Source organism: Coffea eugenioides, unplaced genomic scaffold (assembly GCF_003713205.1).
Source record: "Coffea eugenioides isolate CCC68of unplaced genomic scaffold, Ceug_1.0 ScVebR1_177;HRSCAF=710, whole genome shotgun sequence".
In the NCBI taxonomy this organism is placed as follows: Eukaryota; Viridiplantae; Streptophyta; class Magnoliopsida; order Gentianales; family Rubiaceae; genus Coffea; species Coffea eugenioides.
In genome coordinates this window covers 72,755-92,674 of record NW_020862206.1, presented here as the reverse complement: position 1 = coordinate 92,674, position 19,920 = coordinate 72,755, and the positions used below count along the sequence as shown (strand labels likewise).

At 35.2% G+C, this 19,920-nt stretch overlaps 1 pseudogene; it reads left to right on the top strand.

Moving 5' to 3' along the window:
• Positions 1 to 16,513: 16,513 nt before the first annotated feature.
• Positions 16,514 to 19,482, top strand: LOC113755852 (annotated as a pseudogene).
• Positions 19,483 to 19,920: the final 438 nt, after the last annotated feature.

Here is a 19,920-nt window from a genome sequence, read left to right as displayed (position 1 = left end):
GCGCTATGCGCTGTCTACTGAAGAGCAATTCTGGAGTCAAAAGGCTCGGGTAAGATGGCTTCGTCATGGGGATCGTAACTCGGGATATTTTCATGTGGTGGTGAGGCAGCGACGGGCTCAAGGAATGATATATCGAATTAAGACATCCGATGGTACTTGGGTGGATACAGATGCTGATATAGCACGGGAGGCAATAAATTATTTTCTACTCTCTTCTCGGGCCCTTCGATGGCTGCTTCGGATATGCTACACCTCATCCTTCCCACACTCTCAGGGGAGGATAATAGGATGCTGGAGGCATTTTCCTCCATAGAGGAGGTCTATTGGATAGTGAGGGCAATGGATGGGGATAGTGCGGCTGGTCTGGATGGGTTCACTGGCAAATTTTTTACTTTTGCATGGGAGGTGATCAGCCAAGATGTCTATAATGCGGTAGTCAGTTTCTTCTGTGGGGCAGAGTTGCCTCGGTTCATCTCCTCTACCTCGATTGTGCTGATTCCTAAGACTCCAAACCCTAGGGATTTCTCTCAGTTTCGGCCAATCAATTTGTGTAATTTTTTTAACAAGTTGCTAACCACAATTTTGGCTGATAGAGTGGTAGGTGTCTTGCCACGGATTATATCCCCCCAACAGACAGGTTTTGTGAAGGGCCGGACTATAACAGAGAATTATTTGCTAGCTCAGGAGATCGTGTCGGGGATTGGCAAGAAAACTAGAGACGACAACATTATCTTGAAGTTGGACATGTCAAAGGCTTACGATAGAGTATCCTGGGGCCATATTATAGGTGTGCTGCGAAAGTTTGGCTTCGGGGAGCGATTTATAGATATGGCGTGGCGGCTCTTGTCTAACGTCTGGTTCTCGATCATTATCAATGGGTCTTCGCATGGATTCTTTAAATCTACGAGAGGGCTACGGCAGGGTGATCCACTGTCACCAGCATTATTTATCATAGGGGCCGAGGTTATGTCGAGAGGTTTGAATAGTCTCACGGCAAACCCAGGATTCTTGGGGTTCACAGTCCCGTCTGGGTGCCCCCTATTACTTATTTGGCTTTCGCAGATGATGTGCTTATATTTGCGAATGGGTCCTCCTCATCTCTGAAGGACATTATGCAAGTGCTGGAAAGGTACCAACGCTGCTTGGGCCAATTGATAAATGCTCAAAAGAGTTGCTATTTGGTTCATCCAGCGCTGCTCCCGGCTCGAAGAAGGGTGGTTGAACGAGTCACCGCTTTTGCTTGGCAAACGTTCCCTATATGTTACCTAGGGTTTCCGCTCTATTTTGGGAGATGCAAATCAGCTTATTTTGGGGAGGTGTGTCAGACCATTTTACGGAGGATTTTGTCGTGGAAATCAAGGTTGCTCTTGTCTGGAGGCAGGATAACTTTGATTAAGCATGTGCTGTCCTCGATCCCTGTGCATTTGCTGTCAGCTGCGGTGATCCCGAGTGCGGTCTTTAACACTATAGAGAAGGCCTGCGCGGACTTCCTTTGGAGGTCCTCCTCTGAAGAGTCAAAGTTTCATTGGATGCGGTGGCCTCAGCTGTGTTTCCTGGTTGAGGAAGGGGGCGTGGGGTTTCGGAGACTTCGGGACGTCTATATGGCTTTCTCTTGTAAGCTTTGATGGGTTTTTCGAGCAGGGTTGTCGTTGTGGACGGCTTTCATGCACGCCAAGTACTGCAGAGGGATCCATCCTTGCCAAGTAGAGGTAAGGGTAACAGACTCAGCAATCTGGCGAAGGATGTTGAATGTGAGTCGCCAAGTGGAGCTCTCTATGTTATGGTTAGTCCATGACGGGTCGTGCCATTTCTGGTATGACAACTGGCTGGGTACGGGGGCACTTTTCCTACGTGTTTCGGTTGTTCCAAATTTATTATTTTGGATTTCATTGTCACTGGGCACTGGGATGTCAGCCTTTTGTCTCACACCTTTCCAGTAGAGATCGTTTCCTCAATTTTACAGCTCCCAGTTCCTCACGGGGGATATGCAGATGAAGTTGTTTGGACGCCCTCGCTTTCTGGTACCTTCACTTTGGCATCAGCTTTTCAGGAGGTTCGGCAGGCTCATAACTCGTCAATGGTGTTGGCTAAGGTTTGGCACCCTCGGATTCCTGTGAAAGTGTCTTTCTTTATGTTGCGCTTGCTATTGGGAAGATTACCGTTCCCGGAGACGTTACGTACTCTTGGCTTCCACTTGCCCTCAAAGTGTTTTTGTTGCGAAGAGGCTTCTGAGGAATCAATCGAACATGTCTTTTCTAGCGGTCGAATAGCGTTGGAGATTTGGAATTATTTTGGGGGCCTTTGTGGGTTGAGCTGCCAAGTGGTTCCTTTGTTGGCTCGCATAGTTGCATGGTGGTTGCGGGTACAAGACTCTGCGATACAGCGGCTCATCTGTCTCGTGCTTCCGAGTATCGCCTATTGGCATATTTGGAAAGCGAGGAATAAGGCAATTTTTGAGGGAGTCTGGATACGATCAGATGCCATCTGTCAGGCTATTTTCTCAGAAATTAGATCCATTGTCGAGATCCAATTCAAACAATCTCCTGGAGCACGGGCGTTTTGTCAGCTATATGATTGGTCGTGTTCACCGGTTGGTGGGTATGACCTCAAGGTTGTTCGCTGGGAGGCAAAGGAGGTTGGGAGGCTTGTGCTTAATACGGATGGCTGCTCTAAGGGTAACCCAGGAGTAGGTGGAGGTGGTGGGGTCCTTCGGGATTCAACTGGGCTGCCCTTTTTTGCTTTCTCGGCCTTCTTAGGGGACATTATGTGTTTGCACGCGGAGGCTAGAGCCCTTCTAATGGGTCTTCAAATGTGTGCGCGGAGGGGCTTTGATAATCTATGTCTGCAGTCGGATTCATTGGTCTTAGTTGGAATTTTCCACCGGCGTATTCAATGTCCGTGGCATATTCGACGAGAAGTGCGGCAGATCCTGTTCGGTTTTCGCATTGCTATAGGGAGGCTAACAAAGTTGCTGATGCGTTGGCTAATGTGGGAATAATTCATCCTGAGCAGCAGGTCAAAGTCTATGAATGTTTTCACATGCTTCCGAGGCAGGCCCGCGGGGAAGTCCGGCTGGATAGGATAGGAATGCCCTCAGTTAGGAAGGTTAGGCGGATGTAACAGTGACTTCTTTTATTCTTTTGATTATTTCCCTGCAATAAATTAAATGATTAGTTAAAAAAATCATGAAATAAAATAAAGTTAAGTGAGTGTACACTTAATCATAAAAAAAAAATACGATAATTGCACCTAAAGCCAACCGTGCGTGTTCCAAATCCTTCCATAACCCTGAATCCACTAGACTAGTTGAATAATTTTTTAAATTGAAATCATGGATTCAAAATAGTGAATCCAAAATTATTAATAACTTAATGAGCCTTATATTATATATCAACCTAATGGACCCAGGGTTACATATCCACACATTACTCTCCCTACAGATGTGGGACTCCTGATTGGGGCCTGGGGTACTGCAAATTTAATGAATTTAATGGGTACAAGTCAAGAATCGGAAGCTTCGAAAAGAATAATCTCAAAACAATCTCGTGGAGCCAATTTCGTTAGCTCCACAATCGCCAGATCTCATCCGACAAAAGATTATTGAAGTTGACATTAGGCCCAAAAAAAAAAATCAAAACAATCTAGTGGAGCAAGGTATTTTCTGCCCAATTTGTTAGCCCCACAATTGCTAGATCTCATTACATAAAAGAAAATGAAGATGCAAAATAAAAATTTGAAGTTAACATGTGAAATTATTGAATATGTTTGTTCAAATGCAACTATTCCCCAGTCAAATAGTTGTTTATATTTTAATATAGGCTTAATGGTGTAGTGTGTACTATTAGAAGGAAGTGCTCTGATATATAGAACCAAACCAAGGAAGAAAAGAAGAGAATAAAGAAATTGAAGAAAAGTTGAGAAATCAGGTTTCGACTAGTGGCGGAGCTAGGATCTTTATTTAAGGGATGCAATAATTTTAGGTTAAACTTATAACATATGATTTGTGAACTTTTGGTGCAATTAGTGTTTATTATAAGTTTAGTAAGCATGAATCAATTTATTTAATATTACAAAAATAAAACCAAAAATTTGTTTTTTTTTCATTCACAATCAAATTAGCCGAATTTGCATAAAACATGATATCCTTCATCATCTGAGCGATTTTAAGAACCCTTCACAAAATTATATGGCCTCTGAAACTCTTTAACTGGTCAAGTACTAATCAAGAAAGCAGAAAGCTAACAAGAAGATAATTGCAACAGTTATGCTTAAAGATCAAATGTTCCAGCAACTCTTCTGACATGCAAGCTTACTGAGATGGTGATTTTTGATTTTGTTTACGAATTGGAGCCAAGGCCAGTGATGATGAAGAAGGAATTGCCTTCAGAACCCTGGTGCTATTGCTGTTGATCATGAGCTGTTTTGGTTGAGCTATATCTTCTGTTTCATGATCATTTATTGTTGTCAAAAGAACTTGCTGGGGATTGCTGTCTCTGGTAACTGTTTGGAAAGAAGAACTTGTTTCTATCTTGTTATTTATTATGAATTGTAGCTATTAAGTTATCTAGATAATAGTATAAAATTGTAGAATTATTAATATTACACATATGGGTAGATAATGTGTATACAATCAAACTGTCATATGAATATTTGATTCACTTCTAATTCGTATAGTTGGACATATAAGTGAAATTCAATTTTAAGTAAATAAAATTTATTAGAATGAAAATAGAAAAAAACACGATGCTTTATTTCAAACTTCCATCGTAGAAATGGCAAGCGAGATTGTGAAAATTTTCAATATTTTTGTGGGACAATTGCGCGTCTAGATCAAATATTTTGAAAATTCAAGGTGGGCAAGAATGGGCAAAATAAAAGAAGGGTAAATTTTTTGTAAGTCATTTTGTAACTGTAGCTTCGCCCCTGGCCTCTACTGCGCTTGAAAAAGATTTCCTTCATGTAGGGACGTGTTCATAATGCATATGGTACCAAAGAGAAAGAAAAAGGAAGAAAGTTAATGGGTCGGAAATAATCATTTCCTTCTTGCTATATCCCTTATTTGACGTTCATTTTGTGGCGCCTGTTTGTCGAGGCAGATTAGCCACATTGAATATACTTAAAGATTGGGGTATTGATGATTCTGACTTGTCTGTTCTATGTGAGAGAACAAGTGATCACTTGTTCTTTTTGAGTGTTCGATTTCGTACCAGGTCAGGATGCAAATTCAAGCACTATGTTTACTGTTCAGAGCCCCTTATCCATCTATGGTCGGTAGAATTAGAATGGTGGTGCGGGTGCCATCATTGTACTAATTCTTTCCGCCATCGGATTTGTAAGTTGGCATTGGCGCAACACTTTACCATATCCAGCGGGGAAGTAATCAGAAAATATTTCAACATGAGCAGGTGATTATCCAGAGAATGATTCACGATGTCCAATTTTGTTTGGCTACCTGTCGCAAGGTCGAAAAATGCAAATGGAATTCGGAGCTTACTCTTACAAAGTTTCACTTAATTTTTTAGTCGTAGTTGCTGTTTTGTTGTTTTTGTTTCATTGGTTGTCATTTCTTTACTTTGTATGGTTGCCAATACAAGTTGATTCAATTGATAATAATGGATCACTTTTTCATTAAAGGTCGTGTGTTTAAATTCCATTGCCATCAATATGAGAGCTGTGTTAGTGAAACTTCTGTAAGCAATTTATGATTCCGGAGACATATCCTAATCCATGGTAATAATCGAAATCGAACCTATTCAAACTTATATTTATCAAAGAAAAAAATTTTCTTTGTATGACTATCACCTTGAACTTGTGGGGCTAGGTTTGCAGGTGCTTTAGAAAAGCTATGTTTTATTTATTTATTTTTAAACACCCCATGGACCATGGCCTATTCCTACTAAAACTTTCCCCTGGATGTTATGATTTTTAAATTAAAAAAAAAAGCATGACATATTCTCCCAAGTTTTCTTTTTTTTTTTTTCCTTCTTTCATATGGAAATTTACAGCTATCTAACTTGGGGGGTTGGAGGCGCATATAGGCACACACATAATTCTCTGTATTCATGAAAAGTTGGATTCTGAAGAACAATTATGATTTGGTCAAGGAGTATGTTTTAATAAAACAATAAGATGCAAATCTTGTGTTTAACATGTTAATTTTACTTTTTCTTTGACACAATCTCTATTTAAATTTAAATTTTCTATTTTTGTACATATGTTATGTATCTAATTTCACTCGTCTAAAAAAGTTTTATACACTAATAACATAGAAAAGATTAATCTCACACAAACATATAATGATTATTTTCTTCATTCAAAGTTGAATTCCCGAAAAGGACTATAATTTTGGAATCAAAGGAGTATATTTGAAGATATTAGTTAGATCTTGTGTTTCCTTAACTTTGCCTTTTGCATCTTCAATATTCTATTGTTGGATGAGATATAGAACTTGCGGGGAAAATTATTTTGCCAGAACCGTACTTTGCTCCACTAGATTGTTTTGACTGCATTACTTTTTAGTCTTTTGATTCTTCCCTGAAAAAAAAAGGTCTTTTGATTCTTAGACTTGTCCTCACAGAATAAGGTATGTAAATTAACTTCATTTTCTTTAGAACAGTAAAAGTGACGGGCGAAATTATAAAAGTGATGGTTACAAACCCAAGGAACACAATACTAAAAGGTATCTTATCTTATCTCCCCTATAAATTGCACTAATATTCATTGTAGCTTTTCACACTAACAAATTCCTTGCCATTAGTTTAACCATTACTTTTTTTTTTTTATTCTTTCACTCCTCCTCACATCCTTTCCACTTTCAACTATCAGGTCCAAGATTTGAACCCTAACCTGATAGTGAGGAGAATTCTAAAAATCCTCTCTTGACCAGTTTATCAATTTCGATCTTGAGACTTCATCAAAATATTTCTTCCTCTGTCTCTCAACAATTTTCTGTGTGGGACTACAACTCAAGCTTTCAATAACTTAAATTAAGAGAGCTACGTGTTTATCTTTTGCAATCTCCTACTTTGTCCGTTTCTCTGTAAAGTATATTTTGCAAGTATGCAGGCATAGATAATTTAATCATAGATTTACATAATTTCCCATCATTTTCATGTATCATTTAAGAACAAGACACTCTTGTGACTGTGGTCTTCATGCATTAATCTTTGTTTCTTGAGGGCTTGATGCCACACAATACACGGTTCTATGATTAACCTTAGGAAATTGGGTATTAAAGTGCTATCCATAACAAATTTGACACTTTTTTGTGAAGTAAAATGCCTCCTATGTCGAAGTTAGTTACGAGAGAGAGAGAGAGAGAGAGAGAAGAGAGAGAGAGAGAGAGAGAGAGGAGAGAGAGAGAGAGAGAGAGAGAGAGAGAGAGAGAGAGAGAGAGAGAGAGAGAGAGAGAGAGAGAGAGAGAGAGAGATGAGGTAGTTTTAATGCAAGCTTTCAATTTAGAAAAATTGGGAGAATTGACCTGATTTCTGTTAACCACGTAACTATGAGGTTTTTTATTGGACGCAAATATGGGCTATATAGCAAAATCGTTTAATAGGTATTCATACCATATCTTAACATCTTGTTTTTTCTCTTTTGTTTCTTAATTCCTATCATATGTCAGCTTGGAGCTCTTTATAATTGATTAATCTGGTTATACATGTCAATGTCAAATGGTGAAACTGTTAAAAAAAAAGATTTAAATGCAGAAGAAAATGATAGAAAAAGGATGAATATCTTCTACACATAAAATTATTTCATCTTACTAAATTTCTTACTTTAATAATAATGTTGTGAAAAAAATGATGCACCACCATCTAAATGCCATTTTACAAAAGGTTAGTCATGACCTTAGTTGCAGCTAAAAGGGCTTATTTTCTTTTTTTTTTTTTGTTTTGTTTTGAGCAACGTCTAAAAAGCTACAATCGTAGTTCATTAATAGCACTAACAATGTTCCAAAAACAATCAATTGGCTCATTAGGAATAGCTATTTTCTTATTCAAAACAAAAATCAAGCTCTATTAATTCTAAAAAATTTTACCATACATATTTTTCCTTTATTTCACAATTGACTCATCATTAATATTACAATTACCAATTATGATTGGTTGGAAAAATAATAAAACTGATAAATACATAACATGATGAATGGAGTACAAGAATTAGGTCTTATTATTTGAGAGAGCATTTCTTTATCATATGGTGGTTATTTAGTTGCTCAGTTTACGAGGATGTAATGGTGAAAATTAACAAGCGAAAGGCAACTATAATTGAAAGCTGCACTTCCTTAATGTCTAGTACTACTTCCTAAGTCTTAGAAAGATTGTTACGTTACATTTCTATACGGCCACTACTAGATGTATGAAAATTAGTGATAACATCTAACAACAACACCTAATATTGTCATAAACAAAGTCATTTAATGACAATAATCCATAGTGTCCCAAATTATTAATTTTTTATGACAACTTTATTATTGTTATTAATGAAATAAAATTTTTGTCAATACTTATGTAGGTGAGAAGTGAAATTTCTAAAATGTTGTCACAACATAAACTTTTGGCTGTGACAACTAACTTGTTGTCACTCCCTCTTTCATAAAAAATAGTTTCCCTTGCAAAATGTGAAATATATGAAGGGAAAAATAAAATAGAGCTCTCTAGTTTCCTTGAAGTTGTACTCTTTTTTATCTCTTCCTACTTTCTCTATTTCTGCGACTGAACTCAGCAGTAGCCTCAAGTTAGACATGGCTATAGTTTCAGAATCGCAGATTTCGATTCTTCTAAAATGTGAAATTTGAAATGGCCCTTATAGGGATAGTTATGGTTATAGTTCTTGAACCTCTCGTTCCGATCTGGTTTTGGTTCCATTTTATTCCGATTCCAATTTTAGTTTCTTTCTATTATGGTTTTAGTTCTTTTAGCTACGCTCAAACACTCGTTGTTATAAAATTGACTATATAAAAATATGAAAATGAATATAAAAAAAAGTAAGAAATTTATTGTATTATCATGTGCATAGACAAAGAAAAATGATGCAAATTTTATGAAAAAAATCTCATTATTGATTAGATCAGATTGGTCTTGTGTTTAAATTAGCTATGAAGTCTAGATTTATTAATGGGACGGGACAATAGATTGCTGGATTAGAATTGGGGCTGTTGGTATTGGGTGCTTACTATTGATATTGGATTCTAAATTGGCCAAATAGGTTTAGGTAGTAAGTATTTTTTCAAATAATTTGAATTGGTCCTAAACAACCGGTTTCGGTTTCAATTCAAGCTTTTGGTAAACGTGAACCTAAACCTTTAGTCAAGGTTATGATTTTGATTCTGATTTCTAAAATTCGGTTTGAATCCAGTTCAACAAACTGTCGGTCTGATTTCAATTCAGACCTAAACCGTGGTCACCCCTATTCCAAGTCTCTGTCTTTGTCGATCTTTCTCAAAATTTTGTCGTCATCATCAGATTTTTACAGAAAATGTATAAGATTAAAGCAAGAAACAATATGTTACTGATCGGTAGATGCAGCAAGAAACAATGCTGAAGAAATTAAACCAATTGTTACTGATTGGCTAAAGCAGGTGATGATCTAAAGAAAGATTCAAATACTATTTTTGAGGGTGTGGATATGTTAAGACTTTCAAGGAGTAAGCCCGCAAGATATTATCACAATAATTCGTCAACCTTGCACATGTCACAACCATTTCTTTCTCCAACAATGCCTTATTTTTGGTTGCTTTTGATTTTACAAAAGTTGATTATAAAAACTGATTATAGAGAATAATCAGAATTAGCAAAAGTTACTATTTGGATGATTATAGGTTTTAATTTTTTATTATTAAAAAATATATAATCAGAATATAAAAGCAAATCAATCGAGAACAATTCCTATACTACTCTTTATTGTTCTCAACACTAAAATTTCACAGCATGCACTATTGGCGAAAAAAGGGCCAAGGAAATAGCCTAAACCGAAACTCAAATCTATTAAATTTATGTAAGTGAATCTACATTCTTAAGTTCTCAACTTTTCTTTCCTTTTTGCATACTGAAATTTTGTCATTTTCTTGTGAAGTGATTAAGTTCAATATTTCTGTCCTAAAAAGGCCAAGCAAACAGCCTAACCACAAAAGCTCTTGAATTTATGGAACTGATGTTCTATTCCTAAGTTCTCAGCTTTTTCATTTTTCTTTTCACACATCAAAACTTTGTCATTTTCTTATCAAGTAAAGTGCTAAAGATATTAAGAACTAATTATGATGTTTAAAGCATTGCATACGCATAGAATATGCTATCATCACTGTATAGTTAAGAATGATTCCACGTGTCTAATTGGCAGATGTTAAGTGGGCTTGCATCGCGGGCCACTACAAGATTAATACAAATTTAGAACAAATTTTGATATCAAATGTAGACACTGATAAGACACAATAACCAAAAAATAAAAATAAAAAATAAAAAGATAAGACACAACAACAAATATTTTATGAAGGTTTTCCATTCTTTAAGAATATATGGAAAAATGTGAAGCGTGTGTATTCTTGTCTGAAAAGCTTAAATTCACAATGCGAGAGTGAGCATGAATAAGATCAAAGTTTTAATGATAAGGTGCATTCTATCTTCTTATTTTTGTGTGTTTATCCTATGTCATTTAGGAGAACAATAAAAAATGGCCACTCTAAAAGTGAACTCTGCGATAATAGAACTCGTATTAGGTTGGTATTTATGTTGGTTGTGATGTTCTAATTGGCAAAACCTTACCCACAGGAGGACCCGCCATGGGGTCAAGCTGTTGTGACCAAAATAACATTATCATCTGACATAATAATATCAGTTACATTTTCTCGAATAAGTAAGGTAAGTTCTCTTTTATCAGTTGAACCGAGAATTCATTTTATATGGTGGGATGTGGTTGGTGGTGCTATTCTGCTGATCCCAAAATCCCGTTGTGTAAATTAGCACAATTTTGATGTAAATTAATATATTTTAATGTAATTATAAAATTTACTCCAATTTAGTTATAATTCATGTTTATATCAAAATTATACCAATTTACACTAAATTCTATCAATTTACACAATTGAATAGAACTTGAACCTTTCCAACTTACACCAACTAAGTCCGAGTGGGAAGTCTGTAGACGGTGATTTTGTAAGTATTTTCTGTTTTAATTCTATGGGTTCATACTACAAATACTTTTTATGCGATTAGCCAAAACAAATTGTGGACGGGTTAGCAGTCATTTTTTTCTCAAAATTTCTTGCTAATCCAAATTGCCAACTCCTCAGCGTTGTTCTTACCGTTTAGCGTAGTATGTGATGGACATTAATGAATAGGATAAATAATCTACTCTGTTCTATTCAATTGGAAATTTCCAACTCTATCGAACAAACTATACATTAAAACTATTTTTGGAAGATCTTGCGTTTCACATGTTAACCTGGCTTTTGCCATTTGGAACTTCAATATTCCTTTCTTGGATGAGATCTAACACATTTGCCTAAAGCATACTTTGCTCCTCTTGATTGTTTTGAGGATTTTCTTTTTGAGGTTTTTGATTCTTGACTTGTCTCTATAATATAAGCTGTGTAACTTCATTTCCTCTAGAACAGTGATTGGGAAAAGAGTAAAACTGATGGTTACCAATCCAAGGAGCAAAGAATAAAGTGTGATAACTACTAACCAAAATGGGATTCCCATTTGCAGCTACATAAGAAAAGTATATATCTTCTCTACCCTATATTTGCCTTAGTTTTCATTGTAGTTTCTCAAAATTCTCACCAACAATTTGTTGTCCATCACTCTATCTATAACCATACCAAGACCTCATTAGTACATTTATTATTCTATCTCTCAACAATTCTCTGTGGGATTATCACTCTGGTTTTAAATCAAGCAAACTAAAACAGGTATGTGTTTATGTTTCCCAATCTCTTTCTATGTGTTTATGTTTCCCAATCTCTTTCTCGGTTGATCTGTAAAGATATGTTTGTATGGACATTCAAAACACCAGATTATAAGCATAGTTTTACTTAATTTGCCATGATAAAAATGCATTGCTTAAGCAGGAGTAGAAGAGCAAGAAAGTACTTTGGTGGTTTCTCACAATTGAATGGCAAGTCTTTTAAGTAAGTAACGACTTTGGTTAAATAAATAAATAAATACAAAAAGTGGAAAAAAAACAAAGAGAAAAAAGTAATAACTTTAGTTATAGAGATAGTAAGTTTACTGCAATAAAATATTATTACAATAAACCTAATCTTACTATTTTATAACCAAGCTCTTTTTTTTTTTAAATAAGTGGGAGGTCTTGAATTCAGAACTCCTACTTAAAATTACTTCTACCTTACCATCTAACCCAACTCTACCCTCCCCCAACCAAGTTAATCATTTACTTAACAAAACTCACTAATTACTTTATGAAATTAAGCATCCACTTGCAGTGCAACATTGTTAGAGTATTGGTACAACACATATAAGTGATTCAACTCTTTTTGGATTTTTTAGGGTAAATTTTATATACATTGATAGTGTATGAACTATCCCGGTTAGATGTATGATATATAAGCAAAATTTAGATTTCAAATTTAAATTCAGATGAGTTGTTATGCATTCAATAATGATGGTATATACATTGTTAATGTATAAAAAGTTAATCTTTTTTTTTTATCAGTTGATCATAAAAGTAATGGATTAGGTAGTTAACGTTTCTCGAACCCCAAATTAGGTTGATGAAAGTTATTCAAATGTTCTTTTGATCAATTAACAAATAAAAAATGGATTTGGCTGTTAAAGATTCTGAAACCCCGCATTCTTCGCCATATTTTGTGTGTTACTAATAGCAAATTTATAAGTTTGACAGTTACTGTCGACTTGAACTCTTTGTGAAGAAATTTCCTTCTAAGCTAAGCTAGTCAGGTTTCCCTAATAAGAAACTAAAAAAAAAAGGGGAAAAAAATCAATTAGGGTCATGCAAAAATGAAGAGGAATAAAGTACATTTTCTTTTTGCCCCCTTAAGAATAAGGTAGTTTTCAAAAAGAGAAAAAGAAGATTCATGAGGTTACTTTTTAGTTGTGGCTAGCCACACCTATGGAATTTTTTAATTTTCCAATGATGTAATGTAAGCTTTTGATTTGGAAGCATTTTTTTTAACTTCTATAACAATTTATATCTCGTAGTGAAGCTGTGAAATATAGCAAAATCATGGGTTAATTACAGTTTGCCCTTTTGACCTTGACCCTTTTAACACTTTGCCCCCCTAAACTTTAAATATATATATATATATATACTTTACTCCCTTCATTGACTAAGTCAAATGTTAATGATGAATTCTCCATCCAAATTTTTAGGTTAAATTACATTTTACCCCCTTGTGGTTTAGCATTTTTTTACATAACCCCCTTATGGTTTCAAAAGTTTTACATAACTCCCTCATGGTTTTGATTACAGTGTCAAAGTGACGGAAATAGTCATTCGTAACAGAACTTCTAAAAATATCGAAATTACCCTTATAAATACATGACACATTAACCCGTATGATTTTTATATTTTACCATATAACCCCCTTATAGTTTAATATTTTACCATATAACCCCCTTATGATTTTTAAAATATACACATAACCCCCCTTGGTTAATAAATAATTTTCAACTTTACATGAGGGTATTTTTGACATTTTAGGTGATTCCGTTAAAAATGATCATTCCCGTCACTTTGACATTTTAATCCAAATCATAAGGGGGTTATGTATAAGTTTTGAAACCATAGGGGGGTTATGTAAAAAAACGCTAAATCACAGGAGGGTAAAGTGGAATTTGCCCAAATTTTTAACAAAATGACATTAATGCCCTTACATAATAGTTCTAAAATAATGCAATACTTTTAATCGGAATATGAAATATTTTATTAGAAAAAAAACAAAATCATATGATTTAAAAAATTTTTTAAAAAAGATGGTATAATACCAAAGATTTGGAAATTTGAATTGTGGATAAAAAGAAGTTTAAAAATTTCTAAAGCTTGCACAAGTTTTCTGTCGCTTATCTTTCTTTCTTTAAATTTTAAACGGATTAGTTTTGATAATTTTCATTTACTTTGCAGTTTTCACAAGATTTTCACGAGTCAATAGGATGCTATTTGATAATTTTATACTACATTCATACCTTGCTTTTATATTTTCTTTGCATCCTACATTTAAAAAAGTAAAAATTCTCTAAATATATTTTTCAATACATTTTTATTTTTAATCACGTTTTTATCTCATATAAAACACATTAAAAAGTTCTACGATAAAAAATATAAGCAATATTTTTCATTCCAAATGCACTAATTAATTTTATTTTATTTAAAAGAAGTGTTGCTATGGCATTGAAATAAACACATTGAGTTGCTTAAACTTTTTTTTGTGAATTATATAATTCATTTTAGCATTAAAAAATCAAATGCATAGTGTAATTTTGTTTAAATGCATTTAGCAAATATTAAAGAAATTGGTATTTATTATGTTACAATTATTATGTGTGTTTAAGAATTAGTCAGGGATGTTTTGGTCACAAAAAATATAATTTCATCTTAACCCGTCGAAAAGAAGGGGTAAAGAGTATATATTTGGAGTTTAGGGGGGACAAATTGTAACAAGGGCCAAAGTTCAAGGGGGCAAAGATTAATTAATCCCAAAATAATCCATTAGTAACAGGTACTGACACGATGTTCGAACATCTTGAGCCTTTTTATTTGCCCCTATTGTATATCATCTAGTTTTTGTATGGCAATCAAGTGAAAATTCAAAAAAAATAAATAAATGTACAAGGGAGTAAAAAAAAGAGTATCTTGTGATCATTTAAATATTACATCTTAATAAATAATTTTTTTGATCATAATGTGTTGGAAAAAAGTGAAGTTTCAACTAAATACCATTGAACAGAAGATTAGTTGTAGGTAGGATCATTTAAACAAGAATTGCATCTAAAAATCTACCATAGTTATACATGAGGAATCCACATGGACTTTGATGGTGTGAGCTTCTTCTTTTTTTTCTTAATGTCATCATAAATAGAATTTTCATAGCTTATTAGCTATTCAAAAACATTTCAATGGATTCAATCCAGCTAATACCATAGTAAACAATTTAACTCTTTCTAAGAAATTAAAGTTCAACAAAAATGGAAGGGATTCTTTTTTGTTTGAAAGTGCGTCGTAAGATTTAGACCAACAAGCTTTCTACTAGTAGTTTATAGATTTGGATACACATAGAAGATCTGTGATATACATTAGGGAAGAGCTTATTCATAGTTTTATAAATTGTTAGTCGAAAGCATCATCCGAACAACGCATAGATGTTGATTAGACCAAAGAAATCATTATTAATTCTTTCTTGATGTAGTGTCTAATCTCCCATTAGAAATTCTAAATTCCCGTGCTATAATAGTTTTAGATATAGTGTCTAATCTCCCATTAGAAATGCTAAATTCTACTACTATAATAGTTTTACTTGCATTTTTCCTATAATGACATTTTTAGTGATTGCTCCATGACAGATAAAGGGTTTTCTTCTATCCTACGACTCCTAATTTCTTGACCTGCTTCCCGCATAAGACTTAAAAATATTCAATTAATCTTGCTATTAAACACGCAGAAACCTAATTGAATATTTGGAGACTTTTAGTGGCTTGAGATAAAATTTATCTAAGACAATAGATATATGCACATTATTTTTATCAAATAGCCTTTACAATTTTCTTTCTTTACACTATTTTATTGATTGTTGGACATATGAGATTTTAGATTTTCATCAAACAGGTGAAAACATACACATATCTTTGCACCATAATTACTTTATATAATGTATTTTCTAAATTCTTCAAAAAAATCATGAGTTTAAATAATGTTGTCAATATGGATTTGCAGGAGTTATTGTCAAAGATCTTCCATAATATTCTAATTATATATATAAACTGTTTAAAAAAAATGTTGTCAATATGAGAAATGTGTTGATGGGTAATTTGCCTGCTCTGACTTATGATGGTCACTGAAGTCAAAACTATTCATAATTTTTCCTCCAAAAAGAGTATTTTCTAAATTAATATTGGATAAATCTAAACTAATATATGAGAACAACAGAAACATTACTAGCATCCTTTACGTTTCACCGAACATTTAATTAAACTTAGTCCAACGACCTAATCTTTTTGTCTCCTTCTGTTCATAGTCATCATAATCTTTAATCTTAAGGATTTATCATCATCATCATCATCACCATTATTATTATTTTGGTTAAGGAAGGCTCTACAGCTTACATGAGAGAAAGAGAGAGAGAGAGAAACAAAGATACGCTTTGATAGTCAAACTGGGAAATTCATGATCATCTGGCCACATCAACTGAATTAGGCTTTGGGGACATCATCACCTCATTTGCATATTCATAAAATATTTTCTTATCTGTTATAAAACCGAATTTTTCTAATTTCCGTAATAACATGGTTATAGACATTGGAACAGAAATATTGGAATAATGGCCATGCAAGATATTGGCGTTTCGATTGTGGGGAAAATCGCGGAGAAGTTTATTGATCCAATTATACGTCAATTTCAGTATTTATTTTGCTATAGAAGCAACGATGAAACCCTGAGGAATGGCATCAAAAAACTCGAGCTAACGAAAACTGAGGTGCAACAATCGGTAGATGCAGCAAGAAACAATGGTGAAGAAATTAAACCAATTGTTACTGATTGGCTAAGGCAGGCTGATGGTCTAGAGAAAGAGGCAGATACTATTTTTGAGGGTATGGAGAATGTTAAGGTGAATTGCTTTAAAATTGTTAGGCTCCCGAATTTGAAGTCACGTTATTTGATAGGCCGCCATGCTGCCAAAAGAGGAAATGATGCTGAAAAACATCTCAGAGAGCGGCGGTTTGATGAAGTTGGATACCTTCCTCCACTGGGGAAAATGCCTTTTAGTGAATCAACCGCATCCTTTGAGGAAAGTCTAATTACAAGGATGTCAATGAAAAGGGAAGTGATGGAAGCTCTAAAGCAGGATAAAAGAAGTCTACTGGCAATTTGTGGTATGGCCGGCATAGGCAAGACTTTTTTGTTGGAGCAAATTGCGGACCAGGTTAAGTCTGAGAAACTGTTTGATGGCGTAGCCTTTGCAACTGTTTCTCAAAATCCAGACATGAGAAATGTCCAAAATCAACTTGCTGAGCAGTTAAGGATGAAATTAAAATCTGAGCACAGTGGTCGTGCAAGAGCTGAACAGATTTATACTGGACTAATCAATAGTGACAAGAGAAATCTTGTTATGCTGGATGACATTTGGGAAGAAGTGGATCTTAGGAGTCTAGGAATTCCCATTAGATCAGGTAAGTGCAAGAGCTTAACAGTTGTATTGACATCTCGATTCTCTCATGTGTGTAGGAACATGGAAGCAGAAATTTTTGAGGTGCATGCCTTGCCTAAGGAAGAAGCATGGCATCTTTTTAAAGAGGTTGCGGGAATTTCCGATGATTCAGCTTTGAGTGACGTTGCAAAACAAGTTGCAGAAGAATGCAAAGGATTACCTCTAGCAATCGTTGTTGTTGCCAGGGCATTTAGGACTAATTATACAACACCAGAATCCTGGAAACTCGCCCTTGGACAGCTAAAGAAGTACACAATGAGAGACCTAGAAAGAGTTCAAGATTTGGTGTTTTCCAGAATCGAATGGAGCTATGATCGTTTGAAAAGTGTTGAAGCCAAGTCACTACTACTGTTTTGCAGCTTGTTTCCAGAGGATTATAGCATTCCAGTCGAATGTTTGGTTAGGTATGGGAAAGGGCTGAAAATGTTCCAAGATAGAGAGACTTTGGGAGATATGAGATACAGAGTAGACCAGAGTATCAGTGACCTTAAAAGTTGCTATTTGTTGCTAACCATGGTGGAAAAGAAGACCATGTAAAATTGCATGATGTCGTGCGAGATGTTTGCTTGAAAATTGCATCAGAAGGCGAGCATGTATTTTTGGTAAGGAATGTTGGAGGAAAAGAAGGGCACCCGCAACCTGATTCATTTGGTCGTTATACAGCTGTTTCGCTGACATGGAAGGGCAATTCTAATGGACCATTTCCATTGGGAGAGGAATGTCCAAAGCTTAGGCTGCTGCGTTTGGTCTTCCAGTCAGGCAAAATGATCAGCCTATCACCAGATTCTTTTGCAGGGATGGAAGATCTCAGGGTCATGGAGTTTAACAAATTACAGATTGAATTTTCACCATCAGATCCTGGCCAAATGTTGATGAGCCTTCGGACATTGTGCCTGGATTATTGTGAGTTAGGGATTGGAACGTCGTCGATGATTGGATACATGACGCAATTGGAGATTTTGAGCTTCTTTGGGTCCAGACTTCGGGATAATCAGTTTCCAACCGAAATTGCTCAGCTGAGTAATTTAAAGGTGTTGGATTTGAGGGTTGAAAGTAGCCGCCACCCGTTGTCTCTTGGTATCTTGTCAAGCTTGAAAAAGCTAGAAGAATTGTATATGGGATTTCATCGTCCATTGCGGCTAGGGAGAAATGCAGAAGAAGAAAGAGGATGCATTAAAGAGATCACATCACTGGCTTGCCTTGAATGTCTCCAAATTAATTTACATGGCATTGACGACCTGCTTCTATTATTACGCGAATTCCCTGTTGAGAGGTTGTCAAGATTTAACATTAGTTGCAAACAAACTCAGACAAAAAACGGTGGAGACTATCAATTTCGGAGGAATTTCAAACTTTATTTGCCTGACGAGAAAGATTCCGAACTAGCATTGTGTCCTGCAGTTACTAGCATAATCAGGAGAACTGAGAATCTCATTTTGGACCTTGGGTTCTTGTTTCGCTCGGGGAATTTTGTGAATGACTTAGATGAAAGTGGATTTGTCAATTTGAAAAGGCTCAGATTGAAGTCGGGTTCATGGGAATGCCTTATTGATTCCACCACCAACCTAGCTCCTCGACATGTTTTTGAAAATCTGGTGTTCATGGAATTAACATCTGGCAAATTGGAAGAAATATGTTATGGAAATCTTCCACCTCGTTGCTTCAGCCAACTTCAAGAGATGAAACTCCTGAGAATGAATTTTATTGAGTACTTGTGGAAGGGGCCAATTGAACCTCCGTCACTTTGCAATCTCAGAGGTATTGAGGTATCTAACTGTCAGCGAATCACAACTCTCTTCTCACAATCAGTGTTGAAATGTCTAGTGAAACTCCAAAAGATAGTCGTATATAGTTGTGAAAATTTGGAAAGCATTGTTATGAGGGAAGAAAATATGAAGGATCAAGTGCTTGAGTTACCCCAACTCAAAGTAGTAACACTTAAATATACGGGCTTAGAGGGCTTTGGCTGCGAAGGCGATACATATTCCAGAGCTTTTCTCAACCAGGTCTCTCTCTCTCTCTCTGTATTTCTATATGATATACTTCATGTCAAAGAAATAGTTGACCATGAATTTAGGTGATTGCCAAAAACTCATGACTCAAGCATTTTGCTCCAAAAGTGTTAATTAAACATATATAGAAAATTTTTTTAGTAGTCATATTGATCTACTCCTTCAATATATGATCAGTATAAAAAAAAATGTTGTTTTGTGTAGAATTTTTTAGCACCCGTAGAGACCGAATGATAAATTAATGAATAAATTGTTGACGACAATATTATTTTGATAGCAAGGACTAATGCCATTGGTAGAGTTACGTTTCCTACTTGATGTCATTGGCAAGGCTAGTTTCCGTCCCTGGATGTACTAGAACTGTTCTATTATGTAACAATTAATATCGTGAATACATTTGATCGATATTTGCAATTTCTAGACATGCATTTCAAACTTTAAGACGAAGTTAGATTGAAGAGAAATTAAACAAGCTTGCAAATGCCACACTCCAGTTGCATTTGTAAT